This window comes from Lissotriton helveticus, chromosome 6 (genome assembly GCF_964261635.1).
Source record: "Lissotriton helveticus chromosome 6, aLisHel1.1, whole genome shotgun sequence".
Classification (NCBI taxonomy): Eukaryota; Metazoa; Chordata; class Amphibia; order Caudata; family Salamandridae; genus Lissotriton; species Lissotriton helveticus.
The window spans coordinates 1,241,424,474-1,241,443,521 of NC_136067.1; the positions used below are offsets into that span (position 1 = coordinate 1,241,424,474).

Genomic DNA, 19,048 nt, shown 5'->3' on the forward strand with positions numbered 1-19,048 from the left:
GATTTTCCTGTACTTGCCCTTCCTAAAAAATGTCCAGTACATACTTTTATACTCACTACATCAATAGTTGGTTTAACTGTTATTGTGATAATATGTAAAGAGATACTTACACTTGTGAGGAAGTTGTCAATGACATTCTAACGTGAGTCAACTCCTTCCTCCTCACCACTAACTTATACATCTGGCGCTTCAGAATCCTCACCCGGTGGCTCTTCATGGTCTCCATCCTCTGTGATGTAAGGGATATTCCGTTGCAGGACTATGTTGTGCAACATGCAGCAGGCCATGGGGATTTGGCACACCTTATCAGGTGAATAGAGGAGGGCTCCATTAGTCTTGTCAATACAGGGCAAGCTGGCATTGAGGAGCCCAAAAGCCCTCTCGACTGGCCTCCATGCTCTTCCATGGGCCTCATTGAAGTGGACTTCCCCTGGCTTCATTGGATTCCTCAGTGATAACAACAACCATGGTCAGTTAGGATAAGCTGAGTCTACTAAATGGAAAAAAGCGCAGAGCCAAGATATGTTACTCCATTTCAGATGATTCATCTTACCCAAACAATATTATCTCAAATTGTACTTACCAACAAGCCAGACCCTCTCATGTCCAAGTTGTGTCATTTGCAGGGGTATGCTGCTGTTCCGTAGTATAAAGGAATCATGGTCTGATCTGCAGAAACATCAGCGTCTGCAGTGAAGTCCCTCCTCCTCTGGTCCTGATGGAAGCTGGGGGACTGAGTCTCACCCCAGCGAAAACCTTGCAGGACAATGAGGGAAATGCAGAGAAAACGATCAGGGCCAAATGCCGGCAGAAACCCCGCCTGTCAGCAGCATCACCTTTTCACTATTTTAGCATCCCAATCAAAGCACATGCTTTCTGGTCTGTCATGTAACCATGGTATGGAAGGCCCGGTGACAATGAGTAATTTCACAGGAAGTGCTCACACTGCATAACAGAAGCACTTCCTGGTCAAAATGACCACCCTTACAGCAGGGATCACTGATATGGTGTAAAAGTTTATGCAGGGGTGGCACCACATATTGATTAAGCCCAACAGGGCTATGTGAAAACAGAAGGGTCAGAAACAAGATAGGGAAAACAAAGTATGTCTTCATAGGAGAAACAAGTTTAAGATTCAACAAGAAGAAAGACAACTAGGCAAAGGAAGGGTTGATTGATGGAATCAAAGAGAGAATACTGGGGGGTGTGGGAAATCACAAGTGTTTACCCATACTCTCTGCATGAGGTTTTAGCAATGTAACTCTGATACCTTGTACCCAGCACGCCAAGGTAGCTAGGGGAACTAAAAACAGTATGGTGTCTGTCTATTGTTGTGACTATCTCTGACATATTCCTAAAGAGTGCAGAGATAGATTGAAAATCTATTACCAAAATGTTATTCGGTAAATATTGTTTTCTACTAAGAGCCACATTCTGAGTTCTGTTCTAATCCAAAATCGAGTGAACACTGGAGTTTCCATCCAAATATGGATTACGATTTCTGCAATGAAAAAGTCACATTGAATAATTTTTCTTTGTATTTTTGCTAGAAAAATAACTAGCAGTATTACCAAACCAAACACAATGGTACTCAGATGGAGCCCATGAGAGGCTACATTGTTTTGAGATACGACATTTTTGACCAGTGATGAGCTCATTGCCGTTTTTGTCAGCTCATTCTAATTATGAAAGAATATTACATTAGTCTTTCCATTTAAGTCCTTTTACAACTCCTTTCTGTTACCGAATTCTTATCTCTCTGTGTTTTATTATGTGACTCAGTAGTTGGGTATTTCGTCAGATACTCAAGAGGAGTGTGGCCACTGTTTACTTAAACCACTCCTCCCACACCTCCCAATGCTTAGGAAGGGTGTTTGAAGATACCTACAGAATCCATGACAATACATACTTAATGTTTCACCATATGCCGAACTTGCCCTCAAACAGTCTATTCACAAAAGTTCTCTTTAAAAAGTCATAACTTTATACCTGACAATTTATGCAGAAGTTCAGAGTACATTTCAGACATTTGGGTTACTCACAAAAACCTCCTTCAATACTCTTGAAAAGTGGCAATGCTGCAGATTGCTTGGCGTATTCATTTACATTAAGCGGAGAAGTGTGGCTCAGGGGTTAGAGGCAGCAGACCCGGAAGCTGAGATCGGTCCTGGACCAGGGTTCAATTCCCCGCCTCGGCGGGTCTTGAGCTAAAAATTCCACGGACTTGATCATTCTCGCCCTGGTGCCTCCTCGACTCACGGGTTCACACTCTGCGACTCTGGGCAATAGCTTGCTTAATCTCCACAACGGCCCCTCGCGGCGGGATGCCTGACTTTCACCTTGTGGATACCCTGCTATCTCACAGGGGAATACCAGGAAGGGTTCCCTAAGCAAGCGCCGGGACACCCACTGCGGGTAGCTGTGCGCTATATAAGCTCTACTACATTTACATTTACATTTACATTAAGCACACATTTTGGGGAGGAGTGGTACAGGGGGGCATTTGGTCTTTGTACACTTTGGGGCCGATTAGGATGGCGGACGGAAGAGCCACCGCGGCCCTGGAGTAGGCGGAAAAAGCCTTTTCCGTGTCCGCCTGCCGCGGATACTCCGTCCGCCATATCAGGATAGGAAAACGTGTTAAATTTCCGTCCGCGACGGAAAAGCACGCTCCGCCGGCCAACTACACACGACCACGCGGCGGACGTAACACATCCGGACGCTCCGCCGTACGCACTTACGTCTAAGACCGTCCCCCAAATCAAGATGGCGGAAAACACACATAAAACCGCAGCGGAAAAACAACCTGTCTTAACACGGCGGAATCCCCACAGCGAACATAGGTGACACAGCCGAGATACCCACCGCAAGCTGACCACCACCATGGACCCGGCGCTACACGCTTTCCCGATGCTCTTCGCGATCCACCACGTCCTAGTCATGGCCTACTATGGACGACGACGCAGGTAAGGTACAAACCATTGGCTGTCTGGAGGGGAATACCAGCAAGGGACGTGACGTAGGGAGGGGGAGTGTCATGTTACCGAAACCACTGATGAGAACCATATACGAATACACATTTGCAGTACGCAAGCAGGAATGGCAACGACAGACCACGAGACTTGATAGACTACCTTTATTGTCCAAAATAGGGGTCAAATCACAGTGTATGCGTGAGCATGGGCAAAGTGGGCACCAGAGCAGGTACAACATAGCAGGCAACGAGAGGGCAGCATGCAGTATCAGAGCATCAACAGGGCATTGTGCAGTACAGAGCAGGTACATCACAGCAGGTAACGAGAGGGCAGCATGCAGTATCAGAGCATCAACAGGGCATTGTAGAGTACAGAGCAGGTCCATCAGAGGCAGCACATGAGAGGGGCTAAGTGCATCAACAGTCCATTGCACAGAACAGGCCCATCAGAGGCAGCACGTGAGAGGGGCAAAGTGCATCAACAGTCCATTGCACAGAACAGGTCCATCAGAGGCAGCACGTGAGAGGGGCAAAGTGCATCAACAGTCCATTGCACAGAACAGGCCCATCAGAGGCAGCACGTGAGAGGGGCTAAGTGCATCAACAGTCCATTGCACAGAACAGGTCCATCAGAGGCAGCACGTGAGAGGGGCAAAGTGCATCAACAGTCCATTGCACAGAACAGGTCCATCAGAGGCAGCACGTGAGAGGGGCTCAGTGCATCAACAGTCCATTGCACAGAACAGGTCCATCAGAGGCAGCACGTGAGAGGGGCTAAGTGCATCAACAGTCCATTGCACAGAACAGGTCCATCAGAGGCAGCACGTGAGAGGGGCTAAGTGCATCAACAGTCCATTGCACAGAACAGGTCCATCAGAGGCAGCACATGAGAGGGCATACAGCAGCATGTGAACAACAACAGGGCAGTGTGGACACCAGAGCAGGTACATCAGAGGCAGTACAACACAGGGCATACAGCAGCAAGAGAACAGCAACAGGGCATTGTGGAGTACAGAGCAGGTACATCAGAGGCAGTAAACGAGAGGGCAGTATGCAGTATCAGAGCATCAACAGGGCATTGTAGAGTACAGAGCAGGTACATCATAGGCAGCACAACTACGTGTCCCTACCAACCCGTCACAGGGACCACAAGAGTGCCACGCAGTTCTCAATGGACACACCATGTGAAGTAACATTTGAGTGAAGTGTACAGCACCTCACATCACAGATTCAGGGGGACTGCGTGAACTACCTGCCTCGGACACACTGGCAGCACCAGCAACAGGAGTGTGAGACACAGCCACAGCCCGAGTGACACACACATGGGCCACGGACCCAGACACACCGGCAGCACCAGCAACAGGAGTGTGAGACACAGCCACAGCCCGAGTGACACACACATGGGCCACGGACCCAGACACACTGGCAGCACCAGCAACAGGAGTGTGAGACACAGCCACAGCCCGAGTGACACACACATGGGCCACGGACCCAGACACACTGGCAGCACCAGCAACAGGAGTGTGAGACACAGCCACAGCCCGAGTGACACACACATGGGCCACGGACCCAGACACACTGGCAGCACCAGCAACAGGAGTGTGAGACACAGCCACAGATGTAGTCACTGACACGTGAGCCACTGACCCAGACAGACTGCCAGCACCAGAAACAGGAGTGTGCAACACAGCCACAGATCTTCTAACTGACACGTGAGCCATAGACCCAGATACACTGCCAGGACCTGCAACAGGAGAGGGCACAACTGACACTGTGCCACCATCTGATACATGAGAGTCAACTGCACCAGCGCCACTGGGACAACTGAAATGATGAGCCACAGGGCTGTATGGGCCAGGAGGCAGGGTGGGCCTGGGAGCTGGGGATAGCTCACCTAGAGCCAAATCGGGGTTGGCAGGTGTCAATGGTGTGTGTCTGCGTTTCTTAGGGAGGTGTGAGTGCACCCTGGACAGGACTGGACTGCCAAGTGGTGGGGACTCCAAAGAATCACCACCCAGCATAGGTGGAGCAACTGCTGCCGGGGATCTGGTTTCGGGGGAGGTGCTGGAGCCTGCTTGTCGTTTGCTCTGTGCCTGCCGCCTGGACTCGGAATGATGTGTAATGGGGGATGCAACAACAGGGGACACCCTCCTCTGCTTCTGACTGGCCTGGATGGGAGTGGAGGTATGGGGGGACTCCGCCGCGGAGACATCAGTTTGGCGTTTAGTAGAAAACATCAGCCTCAGTGCAGCCAGGGGTGAAGTATGCCTGTCCTTGATAGCGCCATTGTCCATGCTAGATGCCTTGTCCGTAGGTTGTGCCTTATCCTTAGGTGGAGTGTTGTCTCTGGATGTAGCCTGTGCCCTGCTCGCCGCCCTGTTCCTGCCAGCAGACTTGTCGTCTGTGGTGCACCTGCCTCCAGCAGACACCTGCTCCCTGTGTGTGTCCCTGCCCTTGGGAGTGTTCCTATCCACTGCTGTGGGCCTGCTCTTGGGAGTCTCCCTGCTCTTAGTAGGTGCCTTAGTCTTCTCACTGTCCTTGGGAGTGTTCCTATCCACTGCTGTGGGCCTGCTCTTGGGAGTCTTCCTGCTCTTAGTAGGTGCCTTAGTCTTCTCAGTGTCCTTGGGAGTGTTCCTATCCACTGCTGTGGGCCTGCTCTTGGGAGTCTCCCTGCTCTTAGTAGGTGCCTTAGTCTTCTCACTGTCCTTGGGAGTGTCCCTTACCTCTGCTGTGGGCCTGCTCTTGGGAGTCTCCCTGCTCTCAGTAGGTGCCTTAGTCTTCTCACTGTCCTTGGGAGTGTCCCTTACCTCTGCTGTGGGCCTGCTCTTGGGAGTCTCCCTGCTCTCAGTAGGTGCCTTAGTCTTCTCACTGTCCTTGGGAGTGTCCCTTACCTCTGCTGTGGGCCTGCTCTTGGGAGTCTCCCTGCTCTTAGTAGGTGCCTTTGTCTTCTGACTGGCCTTGTCCAAGGAACAGTCCATGGACATGTGAGTATCCCTTGCCTTCGGAGTACCTTTCGTGTTGAATGCCTGTGTAGCTCCGGAAGGCATGTCCCCCAACAACACTTGTGGATCCTGTGTGTGTACTCCAGTGCATCTGACGTCGTCTACGTGAACAGATTTAGCTGATCTAGGGGATGGGGTCTGTGCCCTGCGTGCCCTGACGTGCTGTCTGACGCTGCTTCTAGTGCAATAACCTGTATTTGAGTCCTGCTCTGAATAATCACTACCCCCTGAGACATCCAGCGGTGTAGATGGGGAAACAGAAGTAGCACCCTGTTCATTCGACTGTACTATTGCAGACGACACACTGCTTGCCAATGACTGCACTGTCCTGTGTAGACCTGCAAGATCGCCATGCATCCCTTCCATGAATGCCACCACCTGCCCCAACTTCCTATCATGGTCCTGGAAAGCATTTGTCATATTGGTCTGACCCACACACAGCTGTCGCAGCAGATCAACGGCCTCAGCACACAGTGCATTTTGGCTCACCGTGGCAGGGGCAGCGGTGCCTGCACTGAACGCCACTCTGCTCCCCCTACTCCTCCGGCCACGAACAATACATGGTGCAGTTGGCGGAAGTGTGGGCCCTGTGTGCTGTCTTCCGACAGAAGGTGATGAGTGCCCACTCCCAGTCTGTGACAACAGTGCAGGCTCACCAAGAGTGTCCGACGAGGAGGACGATGGTGTCTCCACATGCGAGTCCTCAGGGACGGTCCTGTCCCCCTCTCCGGCGCTGGCCTCCTCCGTGTCAGTCTGCGTGTGTGCGAAGTCTGAGCCGGACTCATTTCCTCGGCTACTCTCCACCGTCTGTGGCTGAGTGTCCTCTGTCAAAGCTGAAATGCACAGAAAAGATGTGTGAGTCATGGGCACACTCACGTACAGAAGGAACAGGATAGCCAAATCACATAGCAGACAAAGGTTCATGAGCCCTCATCCTGCACATGGCCCACCCCTACCAGTCATCCTCACATTTTCTGCCATGGGGCCATGGACCACTAGGGGATGTGCCTTAACACTCAACTACTAAGCAAGTGGCGTGTCAACATGGCGGACCTGGATGTCAAATGAGTACCACCCAATGGGACCAAAATGCCATCACAGGCATACATACGCAACACGGAACTCAATAGTGTGTCTGTGCACCAATACATGCATAGCACTCACAAGTTTCCTACACAGACAGTATGCTCACCGCTAGTTTGCTGTTGATCGGCACTCAGACGTTCGGCCAGTTCAGGATGCGTCACTGCAATGATACGGTGCATGAGAGGGGTCATGGAGCGTCGGGCCAGACGGGGCGTCCTTGGAATCAGGCCCAGTGTTACTTCCGCTACATTCTTGCTCAGCCTGGAAATGTCGTCCCAGCGTTTGTGGCAGTGTGTATGTCGTCTGTTGCACACCCCCAATGCCCGTACTTCCCGTGCTATGGTCCTCCACAGGTCCTTGCGAAGGTGCAGCTTGACCTACCATGATGGGAGACAAAAGGGTTTAAGTCAGTGGACAGGTGGCCTGTCACACACATAGGGGCAAGACGTTACTGTCAGCAGCCATGCACAATCAGGAACATATGTCTAGCCCACACTACACAGCTAAGATAGAAATAGGCCTGATCATTTGGCCCCCTCATGCACACCAACATGTCCCACACTGCACTTACCACCCGTCCCGGTGCGCCGTAGAGGCGTCCATAGTTGCGGAGTACACCGTCCACGAGGACATCAAGCTCCGCGGCGGTGAAGGGTCGAGACCGGATCTCTTTGCCACTCGACATGGCAAGATCACGGAGTATGGCACTAGAGCAGCAGTCGGTGGTCAGCTCAGCAGCAGCAGCAGCAGGTCGAGGTGATGGTCACAGGCAGCAGTCGGTGGTCAGCTCAGCAGCAGCAGCAGCAGGTCGAGGTGATGGTCACAGGCAGCAGTCGGTGGTCAGCTCAGCAGCAGCAGCAGCAGCAGGTCGAGGTGATGGTCACAGGCAGCACTGGTCCCCAGGGTAGGAAGTTTCATTTTGGCCAAGACACATATATAGGGCCCTCAGCACGTGTCAGTGGCATACGTCGCCAGCAATTGGTCAGCCCTGGAAGCGTGATCGTGAAATGGGCCAATGACTGGCCCTGTTGTTGCGGTGCACAGCTTCCGCTACTTGCGATTGGCCGTATGCGGCCAGCGTCCCTCTTCCCATTGGCTGCATGTGCAGGGACCGTCACGGGCACACATCGGCAACCGCACGTGCAAGCTTCAGGCACGGAAGCTTCAGTTGCAACAATGTACTATCACTGGCGCCTCCATGGCGGTGCACGTACACAGCGGGGGAGGTGCAGGCCTATACACCCTGCAGATGTACTCAATGGACATGCCAGTTCATGACCCCCCTTACAGTCACCTTGCATCATCCACCGTACACCGGCCGGAGCGGCCGGCCTATGAACAACCGCCGGTCCCGGCCATGAACAACCGCCGGTCCCGGCCATGAACAACCGCCGGTCCCGGCCTTGAACAACCGCCGTGCCCGGCCATAAACAACCGCCGGTCCCGGCCATGAACAACCGCCGTGCCCGGCCATGAACAACCGCCGTGCCCGGCCATGAACACAACCGCCATGGCCGGGACCGGCGGTTGTTCATGGCCGGGCACGGCGGTTGTTCAAGGCCGGGACCGTCGGTTGTTCATGGCCGGGACCGGCGGTTGTTCATGGCCGGGACCGGTGGTTGTTCATGGCCGGGACCGGCGGTTGTTCATGGCCGGGACCGGCGTTTGTTCATGGCCGGGACCGGCGGTTGTTCATGGCCGGGCACGGCGGTTGTTCAAGGCCGGGACCGGCGGTTGTTCATGGCCGGGACCGGCGGTTGTTCATGGCCGGGACCGGCGGTTGTTCATGGCCGGGCACGGCGGTTGTTCAAGGCCGGGACCGGCGGTTGTTCATGGCCGGGACCGGCGGTTGTTCATGGCCGGGACCGGCGGTTGTTCATGGGCCGGCCGCTCCGGCCGGTGTACGGTGGATGATGCAAGGTGACTGTAAGGGGGGTCATGAACTGGCATGTCCATTGAGTACATCTGCAGGGTGTATAGGCCTGCACCTCCCCCGCTGTGTACGTGCACCGCCATGGAGGCGCCAGTGATAGTACATTGTTGCAACTGAAGCTTCCGTGCCTGAAGCTTGCACGTGCGGTTGCCGATGTGTGCCCGTGACGGTCCCTGCACATGCAGCCAATGGGAAGAGGGACGCAGGCCGCATATGGCCTTTGGGAAGTAGCGGAAGTTGAGCACCGCCATGGTGGCGCCAAATATGTGATCTTGTCAGACGCTGCACCGTGATGTGTTGTGTGCAGTTGCGTCATGAGGGATGTGAGCGTGATTGTGAAAGGTCATATGTCATACAATATAGCATGTGTGTCCATACAATGGACATCGGTCGGCACACAATGGGCAACAGATGTGCATTTGTACGTGTTGACGTCGGGTTTGACCCTACAGACGTTGTTACATCTTCACAACTACACAGTACATCACGGCTGTGTGGCCAATTAATGCATCTGTTGTCAGTTTCTTGTTGTGTCGAGGTGACTACAGTGGTGGTGGTACACATGCATTCCGTGTATGTGATTTATACGTTCTGTCACCATGCATGTCATTACCGTATGCACATCATCATTGGTGGTGGCATTTGTGCTTGATGACATGGCGTGTGTAAACTTATCGTTTGTGTGCATGCAGTTGCATGAGTGTCTGTGATGTGTCTACGATACATTAGGGTGACGACTGAAGTTTTGTCAGTAAGGTACACATGTGATGGAGTTGTACACGTATGCGTCGTTTGTAAGTTGACCTAAGTTACATCTCTCTCCCACACAGGAGGGCTCCAAATGTGCATCGCCCATACACTCTGCTGGAGGATATGGTAGACGAGGAGGTGATTCGGAAATTCCGGCTGGATCGACGTCGGTTGCTGGAGCTTGTGGCTCAATTGTCTCCTCATCTGCAGCCACGTAGAACGTATCCTGGCTCGTTTACACCCACTGCAAAGGTCATGGCGGTACTACATTTCTTCGCTACTGGCACATTTCAGTATACAGTTGGAGGTGCCGGGGGCATGTCACAGGCCATGTTCAGCACGGTTCTTCGGGATGTGTTAACAGCTATGATGCTGTACAAGGATGAGTACATACATTTCCCACGTCCGGAAGAGTTGCCAGCTGTCAAAGCTGGTTTCTATGCACTGGGCCACATACCTCACGTTGTGGGCTCAATTGATGGCACGCACATCGCGCTCATTCCACCACGGGCACGCGAACAAGTGTTCAGGAATCGCAAACACTTTCATTCGCTGAACGTGCAGGTGGTGTGCCTGGCGAGCAACATCATCTCCCATGTGTGTGCAAGATTTCCTGGATCCGCACATGACGCCCACATCATGCGAACCAGCAATGTCCCACGACTCATGGCAAATCTGCCACCCGGTCAAGCGTGGCTTGTTGGTGAGTGTGCAGTGGGGACTCTTGTGATCTCTGTGTTGCATGGGGTACCCACCATATCTTGTTCTGATGTTTGTCTCTGTCATCCCCCTACATAGGCGACTCGGCTTACCCAAACCGGCCCTGGCTCCTCAGTCCCCTACGTAATCCGAGGACGGCGGGTGAAATGCGGTACAATGAGGCACATGGAAGGACACGGAGAGTCATCGAACGTACCTTTGGACTGCTCAAGTCTAGGTTTCGGTGCCTCGATAAGACCGGAGGGGCCCTGCCTTACTCACCAGGAAAAGTATGCAAGATCGTGATTGCCTGCTGCATGCTCCACAACCTGGCAGTACGCAATAACATTGAACTGCTGTTGGACCCTGAAGACGAAGGAGTTCCTCGGCCTCCCATCCCACCCATGTCGACTGATGAGGATAGTGGTGAGGAGGAAGGTGTGGACCAGAGGCGCCAGGTCATTGATCGCTACTTCCCTTGAATGTGAGTATCTACCTCTAGTGGCGGTTGACAATGGCTCATGTATGTTTTCTGGTGTTGTGTGGATATGGGGTTAATCAGCTGGGTGTGGTTTGTGATGGTTGCACATGTGTGTCTTCATGTCTTTGGACATAGGAGTGTCCATGATGTGTGTGCTCCCATCCCATGCTTGTGTGATGGTTGTCGTTTGTGTAATGTTGCTGTGCATTGTGTTGTGATGTGTGTGAATCTCTTTAGTGACGTGTGTTTGCTGTCTCTGGTTTTCTCTAGGTCACTCCCGCAGCGCCATGATCATGTGCGACTATGATCCCTGTACCTGTTTACGTCTGTATCTGATGGCAATCATGTGAATAAACATGGAGGCAAAACATCATTGTGTGAGTAAATGCAATTTATTGACAGGTTGTGCTTTTGTGCTGGTGAATATTTACAAGTAAGTGGGGGGGAGGGAGTTGGAGTTGAAGGTAATGGCAGATGAAATGTCCGTGCTGACACCACATTGGGGGGTGTCAGGCTAGTCCAGCAGACCAGTGGCAATGATTGTCTATGTGGGACAGGATGGTTAGCAGGGTGAATGTCTGGCACAGGCAGTGGCATTGTCAAGGTCGTCCCCTCTTGGAGTGTGTGCCTGGCGCTCCAACACTGCTCTCAGCCACTTCCTGCCTCGGCCGCCCCCTCCGTCTCGGAGGTGGTACAGAGTCAGCTGGGAGGGCAGGTTGGTGATGGGCCACATCCGTCGCCAGGGGCTCAGGTGGTGGTGGCGGCGGTGGAGGCGGAGGCGGAGGTGACGGGGGAGGCGGAGGTGACGGTGGCGGTGGCGCTGACACACTTGGTGGAGGGGGGGGGGGGTTGTTCCGGCCAACCCATTCCCTCCACATCGTTGCCTGCTGGCCCATGATCACCAACATCTGGCCAAGGATGCCAGAGATCTCGCGCAGGATGTTGGTGTTGTCCACTGAGTCCTGGTGAACACGATCAGCGTTTGCCTGGGACCGGTCGTATGAGGCCTGGCACCTGGCAAGAGCTTGTAGGGACTGTGCCACTGGCTCGGGTAGCTGTCCCTCCTCTGACCGGCGGTGTGTGGCTCGCCTGATTGGCAGTTGTCCCGTTGCCTGTGTTTGTGGCCCACTCACCCTGCTTGTGTGTGGGGCCGTTGGACCAGCGTTGCGCGCTGGGTCATGCTGGGTGGCACCGGCAGGAGTCGTGGTGCTGGTGGTAGTGGTGGTACTGGTGGTACTGGTGGTACTGGTGGTACTGGTGGTGGTGGGGACTGTGCAGATCACAGAGACAGGTGCCGCGGGAGTCACACATGTGACGTTGGTCGGTCCCGGGAGTCCCTGTGAGCCAGATGGCCCTGGCTGCGTGCTTGGTCCCGCTCCATCCTCCGCCCCGGAGCTGCCTGTGTCGTCGTCAGCAGAGAGTCCTGTAGGTGTGGGAGGCGAGGCTGGCGGCCGGGTACTGCTTTCCCCAGTCAGTTGACGATCACCTGAGGGACAAGATCGAGCTGGTCAGTAATGTGGACAGTACATGGTTACATTGATTTGTAGACATTTCTGTTTCCTGTCGCACACACCCCACCCTCCACCACCACCACCACCACCACCCTCCCCGTGCACATGGGGGCCTGTTGGGAGTTGTAGTTTGGGCCTCTCACACACCCCACCCTCCACCACCACCACCACCACCACCCTCCCCGTGCACATGGGTGCCTGTTGGGAGTTGTAGTTTGGGCCTCTCACACACCCCACCCTCCACCTCCACCACCACCACCACCCTCCCCGTGCACATGGGGGCCTGTTGGGAGTTGTAGTTTGGGCCTCTCACACACCCCACCCTCCACCACCACCACCACCACCACCCTCCCCGTGCACATGAGGGCCTGTTGGGAGTTGTAGTTTGGGCCTCTCACACACCCCACCCTCCACCACCACCACCACCACCACCCTCCCCGTGCACATGGGGGCCTGTTGGGAGTTGTAGTTTGGGCCTCTCACACACCCCACCCTCCACCACCACCACCACCACCACCCTCCCCGTGCACATGGGGGCCTGTTGGGAGTTGTAGTTTGGGCCTCTCACACACCCCACCCTCCACCACCACCACCACCACCACCCTCCCCGTGAACATGGGGGCCTGTTGGGAGCCATGGACATGTTAGTGTGTTGGTGTCCGACGTGCATGCGTTGGGGCGCGGGGGATGTTTCTTCTCAGTTGTCTGAGCCTGACCATGTCGTGCTGATCGTGGTGCTTGGTTTGTACTCACCAGTCTCTTCTCCTTCGTCAAGGCCGTCTAGGCTCTCTGGGTGTAGTATCACCAGCACCTTCTCCTCCCAATCGGTGTAGGGTATGGGCTCCGGGGGTGTGCCACCGCCAGTAAGATTGGCTCTGGCGTGGTTTTTCGCTCGGATGCCCTTGACCCTGGTCTTAAGGTCATGCCACCGCCTCTGAATGTCGTGCTTGGTCCTCGGCACAGTCCCCGACGCATTCACCCGAGTGACGATCCTGTCCCACATGTGGTTCTTTTGCGCCACGGTCGTCTGCTGGACTTGGGCCCCGAAGATGTTGGGCTCCACACGGATAATTTCATCTACCATTACCCGCAACTCTGTCTCCGTGAATTTGGGGTTTTTTTTGGGTGCCATAGTGTGTGATGCTCAGTGTGTGAGTTGAGTGAGTTGGGAGGTGCAGGTGTGTGGTGTGTGATGTGTAGGATTTGTGTGGTGGGTGTTTGTGTGGTAGGGTGGTGGGTGGGTGTCTTCTATGTGATTTTATGTGAGTTAGCAGTGTCTCGAATGGCCCTCTTGCTGGCAGCAATGCTGTGGTGCAAGGGATTGTGGTTGTGTGGGGGTGTCTTTTTGTAGTCGTGTCTCAATGGTTGTTGCGAGTCAGGTGGTAGGTGGGCGTGTTGACTTGTGTGCATTATTGAATAATTGGGACGTGTCATGGTGGCTTGTGCTTGGGGGGGGGGGGCCTTGTCAATGTTCGTATGTTTGCTTAGGACTTGCGGTGCACTTTCATACATTTGTTAGGCGCTAGGGATGTTGTGCGTGTTGGCCTTCCGCCCTGATGCTGTGGTTCTCGTAGCATTGTTTCCGCCGCGGACGTGGATGGCTGTGAGTTCCGTGGTACGGGCGGATTTATCCTAATTGCGGCCACGGAGTATTCTCAGGTATGGCGGTACATGTTTTATTTTCCGCGGTCATTTCCGTCCGCGGCAGTGGTTGTTCATTGGACTCCGTCCGCCGCGGACGGACTTGGTTGTGTTCCGTCCACCGCGGACGGTGTTGGTTGTGATCCGTCCGCCGCGGTCGGAGTTTCGTGACATGAATATCCTAATCCCAACCGCGGTTTCTCCGCGGCGCAGCCGGTAGTAAAATTTCCCCCACCATGGAGGACAGTACCCATTTCCGTCCGCCATCCTAATCGACCCCTAAGTTTGTTCCTCCATGGGTAAACTATTTACTGGGTAGAGAAACCCCTTTTACTTTTTGGGTTGTTCCCTTCCCTTTCAAATCATGAACACAAGTTTACTCTTAACGTTGACAGGCATAAAAACACTATTAATATCAAGATGAGAAACTCTACCTGCAAAAAGTTTCTGAATAACTCCAAACTTCTGAGTTACATGAACCACTGTAAAAATAAAAGTTGCAAATTGATGGAGAATCTGAAAAAGGAAAACATAAGAACACTGTATTAAACAACAATTACATTTCATTTTTGAATATCTCAATACAGTATTAGTGTTATCCATTTTTAATTTTCAGTTTGCAAGTTTGTATCTTCACGTAGTACTACATAACACTACTTCCAAGATTCAGTGTTGCTAGTTTGTTATTGATGTGGTTCCATCAAACAATTTTGTATTTCAATGCACTTTCCGTTCATATCCAGTGCAATTATTGGTTTCTTTGGTGTTGTGCAGCAAATAACTGTTTCGCAGCTTAACGTGAACTGCTGCTTCTTCAGGGCTTAATCACATCTCCTCATGAGCTAATACCATAAGAATATCCTTAAACAACTGCAAATATTCTTTATTTTTTAGTTACACTGTCACATTTATCCTTTCAAAACACGCAGATTTTACGAAGACTCTATATACCACTTTTAAGAGAATCCAATGCCCCTCGTCTCTTCATTAACTAATAATTCATTCTATTGATTTTCTTGATCTCCACCACATGTTAAGCATCCCGCCAGCCGCTCATGAATGAAGATATGTTGGGATTTAACCCAAATTGGTGAATTTTGGACCTTAAGATAATTGGTAAACACAGCTTTGAAAAAGGATTGGATTCCCCCAAAAGTGGAATATAGATTATTTTTTATAATCTGTGCATTTTGGAAGGATTAATGTGATGGTGGAACTGAAAGAGAACTTTTTCAGGTTTTGAAGCATATATCTATGGTATTAGCTCGTGAGGAGATTTGATTAAACCCTGGAAAAGCTGCAGTTCGCTTTATGCCACGAAACAAGTACTTGATCACTGGAAGCGTGTAGAGTAGATAAACTTGGTGCACACACTATTAAGACATTGTTGCTGCTCTACTGCTGACACAGTTTAGGAATGCTATCAGTGAAAGTCTGTGGGGGTTTGAGCCAGTGCTAATTAGTGCCAGAAAAACAAAGGAGTGGTTTAGACATGAAATTGAATATGAAAACACCTGAAACATATCACCTAGACCTATAATACCATGCTACAGTGAGCATTCAAAGTACTGAAATAATTGCTAAAAACGTTTATTTAATTGGTCAAGCAGAACATATTCCTCACTTAACAGAGCTGTGGTGACGGGCAGCGAAACCATCAGAACTCTTGTTTATGGACTTGAAGCTGGCATTGTGCTCAAGATAGGCGCGCCATTTTGGCCCTAATTAGCATCAGGTAACTGATGCAAATTTTGTAAACCTTCAGCTAAAAATGTTAAAAGATCTAAATCTGTCTGATTGTGATCTTCTTTCTTTTCTATCATCATAGAAGGTCTCTCAGTGCCAATTCTGCAATAATGTACTTGCTGCTAGCACTAACCTGTGTAATAAATCCAACCACCGCTGAATGCAGAGAAGTAGATTTCCATTTTCTCCTTCAAGGCATGACTAAGTCTGTTTGCTTTCCTAATGGTTTGGAAGATAGGAATTCAATGAATATGATTATTTTGAGTTAAGCTGCAGTGGCGAGGCTGGCTGTAGTATATGGCTTTCTGTATCAAAATATAAGAGACAAGATGGTTTTACAGCTGGGACAGCACTTAATAGTTTCTGCTCAATTTTTTCAAGATTACACAGGAACTTAATGAATAAAACATGTTTTGCGTTAGCTTCATTCCTTTGGTCCTGTATGAAATGGAGGAGAGCTTGCCGAGCTTGGGAACCCTGAGTATGCTTAAGATGTGAATGTATTTATATTAGTCGCGACTCAGCACTTTATAACACCTATCTTTCTAGCTTCCTAGGAGGGAAATATTACAAGATTTAATTCGAATTTTAAAGGAACTAGTATTTGTTTTTAATATATTTTAAACTTACTGTAATATTGTTTTATTAATATAATTGATTTTAGATGTCTTTCTTTTACTCTGTGCGCTTTATATGCAGTAGAAACACTGCAAAATAAAGATAATTGACTGACTGACTGATTTCAGCCATGTTTTCTGAGGTTCAATTCAGGACTGCTTGGCTACATACATTCACAAGATTTCTACGAGATTTGAGTCTTCTGACTCCCTGCAGTAGAGTACAGGCTGAGTGCCTCTGTGAGTTACACGTGGTCACCCGGAGCAGGAAGGCAAAGCTGGACCCGATGGGGGCCTGGGACAAATGCCACCCGGAGGCGGGAAGCCTCCCCCCCACGATTATTTACATAGCCTGCGAAAAAGGGGTGACCAGGATTGGTCGTCCCAGGGCAAGCTTCGGCCCCCCAATCCAGAGACGAGCCGGCGAGCGGCAAGGGGGGATAAGAAGGGGCACAAAGCCCGAAAAGTACACAACTTCCCCCTCGCAGAGAAGAAGGAAATCCGTGATGACGTGGATCCTAGACGATGGAAGAAGAGGAGTACCTCCTGCACCACCCAGTCCCCACTAGGAGAAAGAGAAGGGGGGGCCAATCGGCCCCCACGCAGGCATGGCGGGGCCGGCCCCTCCCACACCCCGTTCCTTTCGTGGTCGCTTGCCCCCGCCCTCGCCCCGGAAGTAGTTGTGCACTTCCGGGGTGAGGGGGCGGGGCCGCGGCGGCGAAAGGGTTAAGAGCCTGGGGAGCGCGGGAAGCGGCCTCTTTGTGCCCGGGGTCCCAGGCTCGCTCCTCGCCCCACCGTGGGGCTGTTCATTTTCGTATTTTTATTTCAGGTGCTGTATCAGGCTCGTGGTTGCGGAGGAGTGCGGGGGTTTCGTTTCGTTGGTTGCAGGACGACGCGTCTTTGTAGCGGAGCGGGAGAAGATACCGGGTCCAAGCGGGCGTGGCGATCCGAGAAGTTTAACTACAGAGGATTTTCGGCAGGATGTCCGTGGATCTTAGGCTGAGCCGGAGCTGGGAGAAGTTGCCGTGATCGAGTGGGCAAGTGCACCGTCGAGCAGCAGTGGTCGGTTTCGGGGACCATCGGGACACGAGGTATTTTGCGGGGCGGGCGGGCGACTAGACGTGCAGCCTTCCTAGCGCAGTAGGCAGCGCGTCAGTCTCATAATCTGAAGGTCCTGAGTTCGATCCTCAGAGAGGGCATTTATTTCCTTAAGAAACAGCAGACGTGCGTTGGTTCATAAACGAATAAGGTATTTATTATTTCGTGCACATAAGTGACGGGGGAAACAACCATTACAACGCAACTTTTACAATGAACTACCATTACAACGAAACTTTTACAACGCAAAAACTTTTACAACGCATACCATTACAACGCAGGATTTTACAACGCAAGTACCTTTACAACGCATACCATTACAACGTAAGTATTGGTAAGTATATAATTATTTTTAAAATATTATATGTTTGGGTTTTTGGGTAAAGGGGTATTTTTAGGGTTCACGGTCAGTTTTCAGTTTTTGGGTAAAGGGGTATTTTTAGGGTTCAGGGTCAGTTTTCAGTTTTTGGGTAAAGGGGTATTTTTAGGGTTCAGGGTCAGTTTTCAGTTTTTGGGTAAAGGGGTATTTTTAGGGTTCAGGGTCAGTTTTTAGTTTTTGGGTAAAGGGGTATTTTTAGGGTTCAGGGTCAGTTTTCAGTTTTTGGGTAAAGGGGTATTTTTAGGGTTCAGGGTCAGTTTTCAGTTTTTGGGTAAAGGGGTATTTTTAGGGTTCAGGGTCAGTTTTCAGTTTTTGGGTAAAGGGGTATTTTTAGGGTTCAGGGTCAGTTTTCAGTTTTTGGGTAAAGGGGTATTTTTAGGGTTCAGGGTCAGTTTTCAGTTTTTGGGTAAAGGGGTATTTTTAGGGTTCAGGGTCAGTTTTTAGTTTTTGGGTAAAGGGGTATTTTTAGGGTTCAGGGTCAGTTTTTAGTTTTTGGGTAAAGGGGTATTTTTAGGTTCAGGGTCAGTTTTCAGTTTTTGGGTAAAGGGGTATTTTTAGGGTTCAGGGTCAGTTTTGGGTTTTTGGGTAAAGGGGTATTTTTAGGGTTCAGGGACAGTTTGGGGTTTTTGGGGTACAGGGTTAATTTGTAAAAATAAAATAAAATTATATTTAAATTAAATTAATTAAATGTAATTAAATAAAAATTAATTATATTTTAATAATTTAAATTAATTTAAATTAAAAAAAATATTTTTAGGGTTCAGGGTCAGTTTTGGGTTTTTGGGGTACAGGGTTAATTTGTAAAAATAAATTAAAATGATATTTAAATTAAATTAATTAAATAAAATTAAATAAAATGTAATTATATTTTAATAATTAAAAATAATTTATATTAAAAAAAATATTATATACTTACCAATATTTACGTTGTAATGGTATGCGTTGTAAAGGTACTTGCGTTGTAAAATCTTGCGTTGTAATGGTATGCATTGTAAAAGTTTTTGCGTTGTAAAAAATTCGTTGTAATGGTAGTCGTTGTAAAAGTATGCGTTGTAACGTCATACATCCAAGTGACGGATGTTTTGATCTGCTTATCGAGTTTGAGTCCCTTGTTTTACAAATATGAAGCCG

At 50.6% G+C, this 19,048-nt stretch overlaps 1 non-coding gene across 1 annotated transcript; it reads left to right on the forward strand.

Annotated features, from left to right (window-relative positions):
* Positions 1 to 17,566: 17,566 nt before the first annotated feature.
* TRNAM-CAU (transfer RNA methionine (anticodon CAU)) lies at positions 17,567 to 17,639 on the forward strand. The gene has a single exon. It is a non-coding gene; the product is annotated as a tRNA-Met (tRNA).
* The last annotated feature ends 1,409 nt before the right edge of the window (positions 17,640 to 19,048 follow it).